The sequence below is a fragment of the Lygodium microphyllum genome, chromosome 2 (assembly GCF_053477565.2).
Source record: "Lygodium microphyllum isolate KBCC chromosome 2, Lygodium_microphyllum_v1.1.10, whole genome shotgun sequence".
NCBI classification, from domain to species: Eukaryota; Viridiplantae; Streptophyta; class Polypodiopsida; order Schizaeales; family Lygodiaceae; genus Lygodium; species Lygodium microphyllum.
The window spans coordinates 79171210-79183433 of record NC_141136.1 but is presented as its reverse complement, the minus strand read 5'-3'; positions in this window follow the sequence as shown (position 1 = coordinate 79183433).

Genomic DNA, 12224 nt, shown 5'->3' with positions numbered 1-12224 from the left:
CAATATATGCATAATAAGTGTACGCATAACTTTACAAGACAATCTATATACATAATCATTGTATAATTAGTGTATACATATTCAAATCAAGTATCATAATCTACACATTATCAGCTTATATTAAATCATGTATGATAATCTATACATAATCAATACATAATCAATGTATGCATAACTTTATGAGACAATATCAATATATGCATAATAAGTGTATGCATAAATTTAGAGACAATCTGTATACATAATCATTGTATAATTAGTATATACATATTAAACTTAGGTATCATAATCTACGCATTATTAGCTTATACAAAATCATGTATGATAATCTATACATAATCAGTATGTACATATTGAAATCATGTATGACAATCTATACATAATTAGTGTATACATAATGAGTATCTACATATTCAAATCATGCAGCATTAGTCTAGGCACAATCAAATGAAGCATAACTTGCTTTTACAATATAAATATATGTACAATCAATATACGCTGACAACATTCAATTTATAGATTGGGCCTTAATCAATTCATTGATGGATTGATCATGCAATCCACTAACCCGAGTGCAAGAGAAAAAATGGGGGACAATACATTTAAATTGGTTAATAGTTGAAAACTAGATATGTATGGATCGATCATGCAATCCAAAAAACCCAATGCAAGAAAAAGTTACGTATGTATGATTCAGCCATGCAATCCAGCAACCTGAATGCAACATAGACGACCTACTACATCGGGGGAACTATGGAGCAGGCACAACCTTCATGAAAAAGTCAATTTTGGAGTAGCACTTTCAAATCATATGGAGGAAGGATTGAAAGCACACCATTGAATACTTGTGGATTGAATGCTTTTGGTTGTTGTGGTGCTACTTAGATTGAGACACCAAATATTACTAGAAAATAGGTGCAATTTCTCAATGTCGAGCTTAGGGAGGGAGAGTGTGAAATTGGAGCCTTCAACAAGTTGATTGCAATATTTGCAACTTGGAATTAAAACTGCTATGGAAGAATCAATCCCATGCAAGCTTAGAAATGTTAAGTTCCATGCACCTCATATTGGTTGCTTAAGTAAAAATGTCCGCCATGTATACTCCAGTGGAGATAAAAGGCCAATGCCAAGTGACATGGTAAGCCAAAAGAGAGGTAACACTCCCTTATCACTTAAGACCTTGAAGGGGTACACAACCCGGCCTGGGGGGACTTTACGCACCTCCTAGTGATCCAAAGACCAATACTTGTATGAAAGTATAGGTACACTCCATGGTCACCCAAGTCACACAAAATACTCCCTTTTGGATACCCTTTCAATGCTCATGGCACCAAGTATGACACTTGACATGTATGTGGTCAAAGGAGATGTATGGCATTAAGATTCACTTATGTAGTGATGATAGAGAAAATGGATATGTAAATGTACTTGGTATTATTCTCAATATTCCCAAGATGTTGTTTATGATGATGCACATGCCCCTTAGCCTATGAGCCATTCATACAATGCAATTGGGAAAAGTGACAAATAGTGTTTTAGTCACAATCATTGAGGGATAGTCCTAGAGATCCAATTTTTAAAAAATCTATATTACACATGCGAGTTTCTCCTATAGCTCCTCTTGAAGAGGGATTTTTCCTCTCTAGTTTGAATAAAAAATCTCCCCAATCATAGCTACACTCTAAAAGTTATGGCCATTTTGGTGCACCAGAGTCACTATAGATAGGGTGTAGCCCACTCAAGGATAGGCATAGAAATCAAATTGTAGAATTCTCTGATCATCTTTTATAATAAAGCTTAATAGCTCACATCAAAGAGAGCTTTCTCCCCTTAAGTTTGAATTAAAAATCTCACCAATCAGAGTTTCCTACCAAAATTTACACCCCATTTATTGATAGTGGTACCTATGGATTGCATCTATATGGCTGGCTAAAAAGGAAAAGGTAAGGCCCATGAAGAGGTTGAGAGGGAGATTAGGGATGCCAAGACCTCAATGAATGATTAATCTAGTTCAGAACAACATTTTCATGGTGATATGTATGAAGAAGTACCTGATATGGATCCCTACAGCCTGCTCAATCACACTCTACGTTGGCATGAGCTTCGTCACATGGAGAGGTATATTGAGGTGGTTTCCAAACATCACTAGATGATGTCAAAAATTGATGTAGAAATTGAGCAAATGGCCATCTTGAACTCTAGAACTCAACAAACCATAGAGAAGCTCACCAATCTTGTAGCTCAATTAGCTACCGCTCTCGCCAAAGAAAAGGTGAATGAATCAAAGCACGAGTCTCAATGGCCTCCACCACTAAGGCCACTACATGGTCCACAAGACATTATTGGATCCAAGGGTATTTCCCCTTCTAGCTATGAAGTTAGGGAACTCTCTCATTCTAATGATGAGCCTCTATCGAGCTCCCTCATCATCCATGCAACCACAACCCCTGAGTGAGATTCTCACCCACCATTGGTAGAAGTCCCTACTCTTTCTTGGAGTCCCAATAGAGAGAACCACCAGTTTATTGATTGATAAGACTTTAAAATGCATATGGTTCAAGTATTTGTATCCCTTGTGGAAAAAGAGCAATTGACAAGATGATGGTACACTCTTGAACAATGTAATCTCACTATACAAGAGTACATAAATCAATTTATGAAGTTGATTATGTATGTGGATAGCATTAGTGATGATGCCAAATTGTGTAAGTACATCTACATGTTGGAACCAAGCCTATCAATGGATGTCATGGCTCAAAAGCCTACTACGCTATTTGATGCAATTGAATTGGTTGAAAGATATACAAGAAAGTACTGTAAAAATGAGAGTTTTCAACAAGGTTATGGACAGCCCCACACCCCATTGAGGTCAGCCCCATATGGGGGTGGTTTTAGAGGCAACTCCATGCCTAATAGCAGCCCCAAAATACCCACTTACCCCCCCCCACACCCCTTCCATGCTAAAAGAGAATAGGTCACCTTTGGGACAATAGTTGGATCTAATGGTGAAAGAAAATATGCTAACAATAGACACCGTAGTGCATCACCCTTGAATGGTTCAAGTGCCCAAAGATTCATTCCCTCGGATGTTGTAAAGGAAAAAAAAGAAAAAAGTCTATGATTTAAATGTGGTGACAAGTACACAACTAACCATGCCTCAAAATTCCCTTGCAAGATAGCAAAGGTCAAAGTTCATAGTATATATATAATGGAAGATTGGCACAATGCCAAGGAAGACTTACCTGTTGATAATAAAGAGCATGCTGAGGATGTAGATCAAGAGTTCTATGACCTGGAGGATGGGTTTCCCTTTAACCCAGGAGGCGGTTTCCCATTTTGTGCTCTTGAATATTTGACATCCCACCCAACTACCATCTCCCTTTGCTCCAAGGCAATATTAATGGGAAGCATGTGTTCATACTTGTGGATAGTGGTAGTACTTACAATTTTGTTAATAAATCAACCATTGACTAGTTGAAATGCACCCCTATGGAATCACAACACCCCTTGAAAGTTCAAGTAGGAAATGGCGAGGAAGAAATCAATACACATGTATGTTCTAAAGTTCCCCTATGCTTAGCTGAGAATTATATGGCACTAGTTTACTTAATCGCATTAGACATGGGCCCCATTGATATTTTCTTGGGTTGCAATTAGATAAAAAATTTGGGAAAATTTGCTATGGACTTCTCTGAACTCTACGTGGAATTTATGATGCATAGACATCTCTCTCGCTTAAAGGGAGTTCATGATAATGATGATTTTCAGCTAATTATAGCAAAGCAACTCAAACGGGAGTTTAAGAAATACTCTCTCGCTTAGAGGGAGTTCAAATAATGATGATTTTCAGATAATTATAGCAAAGCAACTCAAATAGGAGTTTAAGAAATGCTCTCTCGCTTAGAGGGAGTTCAGATAATGGTGATTTTCTACTAATTATAGCAAAGCAACTCAAACGGGAGTTTAAGAAATGCTCACAGCTCTTTGTCTTGCACTTGAATAAGAAAAATTCAGATTGTCCCTTCAAAGTATCAAAGGGTTTAGCCTTGCAAGCTTTACTTGAGGAGCATAGTCATTTATTCTAGATACATATAGCCCTTTCCCTTAAGAGGCCAATCGACCACCCACTTAATTTCAATCTCCATTCCAATCCAATGAACAAGCCACCTTATAGACTCTCCAAGTGTGAGCATGAAGAGATTTCAAAGCAAGTGAAGGAGTTACTTGAGAAGGGTTTTATTGAACCGTTTTTCCCCTTATGCATCTCCCATCCTGTTAGCTAAGAAGAAAGATGGCTCCTTTTGCATGTGCATTGACTACAGAGACTTAAACCAAATCATAGTGAAAAATCGATACCCCATCCCATGGATTGATGACTTATTGGATGAGTTGAAAGGGACACACTTCTTCACTAAGATTTATTTGCACTATCCGTTGTCGTAGAGTTCACGCAAGAGCTGCAGAACACGGGGTTCAAGAAATAGCAAGGAAGAAACTAACAAGAAGAAAACGAATTTTTCATGCCAAAGATCACTATATTCCTTATCAAGTGAGTTACATGAGGTCCATGTTTAGAAAAAGCTGTACATATCCAGTTTTACATTCAGATATTCGAGTTCAGTTTTGCCAATAATAGATATCGCTTGCTCATAAGAGCTGAACAATTTGGGAATGGTCAGTAGACCCTTTCAGCTTCAAGCATCCTTGCCTCTATTAGCCACTTGTTATAGAGATCATACCATTTCTGAGAGAAGTTTAAAGAACGTAAAAGCTTGAAAGATTTGCATTTAAGTTAAACGTTAAAATGCCTATTATGCTTTAGAAAAGCACACCCAATGTATGTATTGGAAAAATATATATAAGGAGAGGAGAATGAAGAGGAAAGGCCCTTCCCCCTCAAATACAATTGTATCATGTGAGAGGAGAGTGGAGAGTCGCATGTGGGAGTGTGAACTCTCATTGTGCTAGTTGTAAAGTCAAAGACCGAGTGATGGCCCAAGGTTATCAAGGTATGAAATTTCCATGATGTTGGATTTGTCTTCAAAGTTTGTTTTGAACTTTCGGCAAAGTGTTCATGTTTTTTGAACTTCGTGGGAGTTTGAGTGATGCTCTACCCGCATTTGGGTTTTAGTTGTTTGAGCTACAAGAGGCATTGTGTGTTTTTTTGTTCTCATGTGTGGTTTGTGTGGTGGTTGTCAAAACATTTAAAATTTTTGTGTTGTGTTGTGCATCCGACAAAGTCAATTCCCCCAACTAGCACTCCTTAGTGTCTCGTTATCGAGTTGTGAGTGAGGCTTGCTTTCAATCATCGCTCGCATAACAACAACATTACTAAAAAATGATAAAGCCGATGATCAGTCTTGAAAGTTGTTTTGATCTCATCACCCTCCCTCATACGGTGTCATGCTGCTGCGCATCCGAGCCGTATACACCTCCATTTTTTTTGTTGTGCATTTGTGTTATTTTTCCGCATGTGATTCATTGTGTGTGAGATGCATTACGATAACCCGCATCCAATATATATATTCCGTTTGTGTGTGTGTGTGATTCTGTTTGGATGCATGATGTGTGTGTGTTAGAAAAATATGAAAAACTGATGCCAAAGGACATTATCAAGCTGATAATTTCAATGATGATCTCTAAGAAAAGTGCAGGGAATTGTGGAATCAAAGGAAGCTTTGTGGAAGCCGATCATCTAATGAAATAGAGTTGAAGGAAGTCTCTCAAAAGCTGCTTAAGCAAGTAAAGGAATCCTTCAAAGGGGCTATTGACAGCACTAGTGAAGCACCGATGGAGCATTTTGCCACCTAGTCCTCAAGGCCGAAGTTGAAGTTTGTGCACAGATCACCCACCGTAAAGCTGACTGTTAATGGGCCAATTGATGACTCCAAAGATACCCTACGTTAGTCCTTAAGGTCAAAATTAAAGTTGGTGCATAGATCTCCTATGGGGTGTAAAGAAACTAGAGTTATTTTTGTCAAAGAGGAGTTTTTGGTCGCTCAGCTAAAAGAGGAGAAGGGAAGACTAATTGAGACTGGTACGTCTGACAATGGAAAAGCAGATCGAGAGGGTATTACAGAGAGGAATAGGGAGATACAGCAAGCTGAACGCAGAACTCAGGCAAACCAATGTTGAGAGAGGAAGACACAGGAAATGACATTGCTGAGATTGTGAGCAAGTGGAATGGTATTCCAGTGTTGAAGCTTCAGCAGTCAGATCGAGAGGGTATTGCAGGAGTGAGAAGGAGAGAGCTCGGAGGAGTGTTGCGAAAAACTGTTATCTAAGATGTGAAGACCAGAAGGAGGCGTCAAATCAAAAGGAGAGACGTCGAAATTCTGATGAGAAGATGGTGCAAACTGAAGGAAGGCGATGAAGGCTGATGAAGATCAACGAATCTGCAGTTTCAAGAATGGAAGTAAAGACGATGTGATGAAGGTCTTGGACACAGACAAAGGAATGTCTGCATAAAACAATCAGTGATGCTGCTACGACGGTGGGTGATGAAGGACAAGGAGATGAAAAAGGGGGGGAAATCGTGAAAGATGATGGCAAGGGAACAGAGGGAAGGGTTAACATCGAGAATCGCCCGTTACGGAGGAGAATCGAAGCAGCAGGGCCACCCTCAGAGCCTGCTTCTTTGGACTGAAACATAAGGACTTAATTTGAAACTTTGTCTCAATGAATGGGCGCTGAAATTCTTCCCCAGGTGAGCAACACAGAGCTCATCGCTGAGCCGAATAGATCCGATCCCAAAACAGAGCAAATTGCGGATGAAAAAGATGCGAACCAATCTGAATGGTGACCTGCAGCACAGCACCGTCTCTTTCCATTGAATGGATGCATCAGATAGCCACGTTCTGACCCAGACCGCCGTCCCTCACTCGATTTGCATTCTGCGGATCGTGCTCGCAAGCAGTTTCTATGGATCTCGCAGGCCGACGTGGCTGCCGGGCTGCAGAGCCTCTTAGGAGAGACCGTCAATACCAAGGAGCAACACGGTACACAGTCTGACAATACAAGCAACCATTGAAAGGATACAGGTCCAGACGAGGAGGATTATCGGCAACAATTGATTGCTCTTTCCTACACAGATTCTCCTGTCACGCAGCCAAGTGGCGATGTCAAGTTAAGTGGAGGAAAACATACTCGAAAGATGACAGAAATTCATCCTTTTCCAGACAAGCGTTTCTCAGTGGTGTATCTGGAATCATTGCGCAGGTTTTTGTGCCAGAATATCTCAATTCAAGGTCATTACTAGCCCTACAGATTTGGTTAAAGTTAGAATGCAATCAGATGGCCAACTTCAAAGGCGTTTCATGAGCAGGTATCGGTCCCTGGGATTATAAATGCAGTTTTTTTGAATCATCCAGTATGATGGCTAAATGTGATCCACAGCATGGAAAATACAGAACTTGACGATCAAAGTGGCTGGCTCTACCTTATGTGGCTTCTTTCAAAGTTGTAAGCTGTGTTGCATATGGAGTTCATAAACAGTATATCCGAGTCTTCAATTTTGTACACATCAGGATGTTGAGAACATTCAATTTCCTGATAGTAATTAGTCTTGAAACAAATCTATTCTTATCACAGCGACATTTTGATCCTCTCCATTTTGGCATTGATGGAATCGCTCTCCGCAAAGATGGCACCCTTATTACTGTGTCAACACTCACAGCCTGGTTTCTCTGCAGTAAGGATGCCTAGTTTTTTGCCCATGTCGTAAACAAATTGCCATTGGTTCTGTTTCTGAAATCAAAATTTTGCCATATATGTATTATCCAGCATTCAGAAGTTAAGGTGCAGACAGGTCTAGTTCCTATTTGATGTCCTCAATTTGGGTGCATTCAAACACTTGGTCTTGATCAATGCTTGCCTATATGATTTGAAAGCTTTTAGCTTTCTTTATCCTTTCGTGGCAACCCTGCTTTCCAAGCTGAAAATGCTGCCTTGATTAATCTCTACTTTATGATCTTCACATCGTTTTTTGTCGAATTGCCATCGTATGTGTTTTCGAAACTCCGTTCAGTGGAATCTACTGCCATGTCATATGTTCTGTATGCCACGTCTTATCAACGACATTGGTCGTCAAAGCATTCCGCCTCTTCATCAACCTGCCACCTTTCATTTGGTCAATAATTTCATCGTCTTCAAAATCAGTAATCACCATATTTCATATCTTTCGAATGCCTCCTACCCAGAAATATGCTGCCTTCATCGTCAGGTAGGCCGCTGTCCTGTCTATAATGCGGTCAACCAGCCTGTATATCAGTAGGCCATGATCTTCCCTGTGTCAGAACCTAGTTTTGCTTGTGATTTCTTTTCATAGATGCTTTAGAGTTTCTAAATGTTTGCCTTTTATTGTCCAAATCAATGAAGTCCACATCATGTCCACAAACTACCTCCTGAGAGCTTTGTTTGACCTTCTTAGGCTTTGACCCATATGGACAACAAGGACCACTTTTTTTCGACACTTGTGACACTTGAAACCAATAACTTCCTGAATAATACTTTCAGTAACCCCAACTACATCCCCATGATACCACAATGGACAAAATCCACACTTGATGTAGAGCAAATCATTTCCATATGGTTCTCAGCATAAAGAGCACTTAGGAGCATCCATTAACTCTCCGTTAAATTGACCAGGTAATAGAATCTTATCTTCTTATCTTTGTCCATCATCCTTGCATCCATTCCATTTTTTCTAAGAGAAACCCCTTCTTTAGCTTGTCACTGATACTTTCTTTAACTTTTCTTCTTCATAGCACTTGTCTTCTTTTGATAATAATCACTAGTTGTCTTCCTGCTATGTAATGTGACCTACAAAATATGCTCTTTGAGATGAACTCCATGCCCAATCATTCATGCTTTGAAAAAATATGCAATGTTGGATTGTGGTATGCAACCAATCAATCGATGCTACACAAAAAAATATGGATGCACTAAAGAACTATGCCTAGCCTATCTACATGTACTCATGTGTAATGCAAAGTGCAAACAAAGTTCATTTTTTATTAAAGTTCCTTATCCTCACCTCTCAACACTCATCAAGAAGAAAATATATCAAACTCCGGTCCACCCATGGAATTCTCACAAACACTCAAGAAAATGATGGTTCTCAAGATGTTGACCAGATAAGAATAACCCATCTCACAATTGGCAGCATCCTTCACGACCCTCTAACTCATCTAACCACCTTACACACTCATCTTGAGGTTCCTAACTTTGTGATGAACATCCCAAATATGGTAAATGCAAGAAATGTGCATGCTCAATGATAGGTGCTCTCTCAAGTGTGTGTGCAACTAGGATTTAATGCATATAGCTACAACGGGCCTCATGCCATGCAAGTGCTTAACAATGGTGTGAGAAATTCATAAACCCAATGCGTGGCATGGAAGAATTCAAAAAACATCAGGAGACGACCCTCGAGTGTAGTGCAATCAACAGGTGCAAGGTGAAGTGCTCGTGAACCCATAGTCCTCGTCATGTGCAAGAGCCTCAATAAGAAAACAAACCTTGCTCCACAATGTTCAGCAGCTATTGGCAAACTCTAGCTCCAACCTGTTCAAAAAATTACCAAACTTGACCAAGGATATCAAGTTTTCACATTCAACAAATCAAACATAATGACAAAAGCAAATCCTACACTAATAAAACACACAAAATCCAACTACAAAACAACAAAGCAATCAGTCATGCAAACAACTAAGCTAGAAGAAATCAAACCTAACTATAGTTTGTGACTAGGGGTTTTGCATTTTTAGAAAGACGCTTGACATATTTAGCCCTCCCCCTAGTCTACAAACATTCATGTGCAGCAATTTCTCATAAAATGATGCAACATTTATGAGCCAATAAAAAATTGAATCCAATGATCTATCCACAATCTTCTCAACAAACACAAATGGCACATTTCTCTCAAACAACTCCATTATAGGCAGCCAAAACCCATCCATGAAATTTTCATCAAAATCACTAAAATTTTTCTATCTAAATCCTTCGAGACAATCCTCACCATCTAAGGAAAATACGTCATCCTTCAAATTCTTCAAATCCCAACCATAATCCAAAATCTTCATATCCCTCAAATCCCAAGCACACTAAAAAATGTTCAAATCCCACCTATCCTCCCTAGGGAAAATGATGTTACTTCTAGAGTGTCTAACTAAAGTTTTGACCCTTTCTTTGTTGCCAATCTCAAATTCATCCTCTGATTTATCTATGCAATCATGAACAACTTTCCCTAAAGATACTATGCAAGGATCTCTCAGCTCAATCTCCAAATCAAACACAACATCAAAAGGAGTCAACTCCGGACTCACAACACCACAAGAACCAACAACATCAATACATGGGGTCACTCGAGGACACCCACCCACATCACTCAACTCATCAACAACACAAGACTCCATTGAGTCTTTCACATACAAAGAGTGGTAAACACCTTCCACATTATCCTTACAAGCAACCTCACAAGAAACATCATCATTATAAACAATATTTTTGCAATACAACAACTTTGGGTCAAAAACCTCAACCAAAGACTTCTCAACTACCAAATCCCCAACTACCCCTCACATTTAACCCCTTCCAACTCTATTTCCTTGGTTTTAAACCTCTCTTCCCTCAAATTTTGAATTCTTTTCAAAGCCTTACTCAAATTCTCTCTCACATCCTCATTGATGTCACTCTCAGGGTCCTCAAATCCCCAATCAGAATCATCACAAACAACATCAAAACCTTTAGGAGAACTCAAGGAAACAGAAAGACTATCAAATGAAGTTCTCTTCGACATTGTTGCCAAAATCAACCAAAACAATCATCCACACAACTATCGAGAAGCATGAGGTTAGGTCTACTAAAAACAACATCATCAACACCACAAACAAAAGCCTCTCCAAGGCAACTCAAACCATCACCAACCAACTCACAAAACTCATAAGAGACAATAGCACCAATACCAAAATCACAACAACAAGTGTCAGAACCCATAACCTCAATACTCGCTTGATCAACAAACTCACAATCAAACTGACAACAAATCTCAACAAACTCATCAGGCAACAAATTCGAACTCTCAACTTCATCTTAAAATCTTACAATTTCTAAGCCCTCCCCCTTATGATCTTCTAACAAACTCAAAAATTCATCCTGTATTCTCTCTTCATCTGCAAGCAATCAGATCCATCTATACTATCACCAAGGCAAACAAGCTCACTCTCTAAATTGTCTTTACTCTCTTCAACTCTACCATGACTATCAAAACTTTCATCACACCTTCCCTCATCAAAAATTTCTTAACTCTTACCCTCTCTCAAAGAACATGAAAACTCTTGGTCCTTAAAACAATCTAGTTTCTCATTTTTCTCTTAACAACTCAGATCCATCTCTAGCTTATCTCTATAGTCCTCAAGCTCCAAAGTATCATCAATCAATCCCTCCTCTTTATTTCAATCACTAATCACTAAACTAGAAGTATCCGTGGTCAATGGGTATGAATTCACAAGTCTCCTAGATTCTTCACTCCAATTAGTCAATGGAATATGCTGCCATGTCATGTGTTCTGTATGTCATGTCTTATCAATGACGTTGGCTGTCAAAGCATCTTGCCTCTTCATCAACCTACCGCCTTTCATTTGGTCAATAATGCCATCGTCTTCAAAATCACTAATCGCCATATTTCATATCTTCCAAATGCCTCCTACCCAAAAATATGTTGCCTTCATCGTCAGGTAACAGGCCGCCATCATGTCTGTAATGTCGTCAACGGGCCTGTGTATCAATAGGCCATCTTCCCCATGTCAGAACCCAGTTTTGCCTATGATTTCCTATCATAGATGCTTTCGAGCTTCTAAATGTTTGCTTTTTATTGTCCAAATCGATGAATTCCCCATCATGTCCACGAACTACCTCTTGAGATCTTTGTCTCACTACAACAAAAAGGCCTCATAGATGCACATTTAGACGCGATTTTTGAATATAGAGAAATTCTTACGGGCGCGTCTATCTGCCCGTCTATTTGCACGTTTACCATTTCGCGTCTATAATTGCATGTATCAATGAATTTACACGCACAGATAGACGCTCAATAGACGCACATATACAAGCGCATATAGACACGCTGGTAAACGCGCTTTTACAAGCACTGATAGCGTGAACGGAAAACAAAAAATGTCATTTAAAAAAAAGATATTTAATTTATTTTTTTAATTTGAATTATG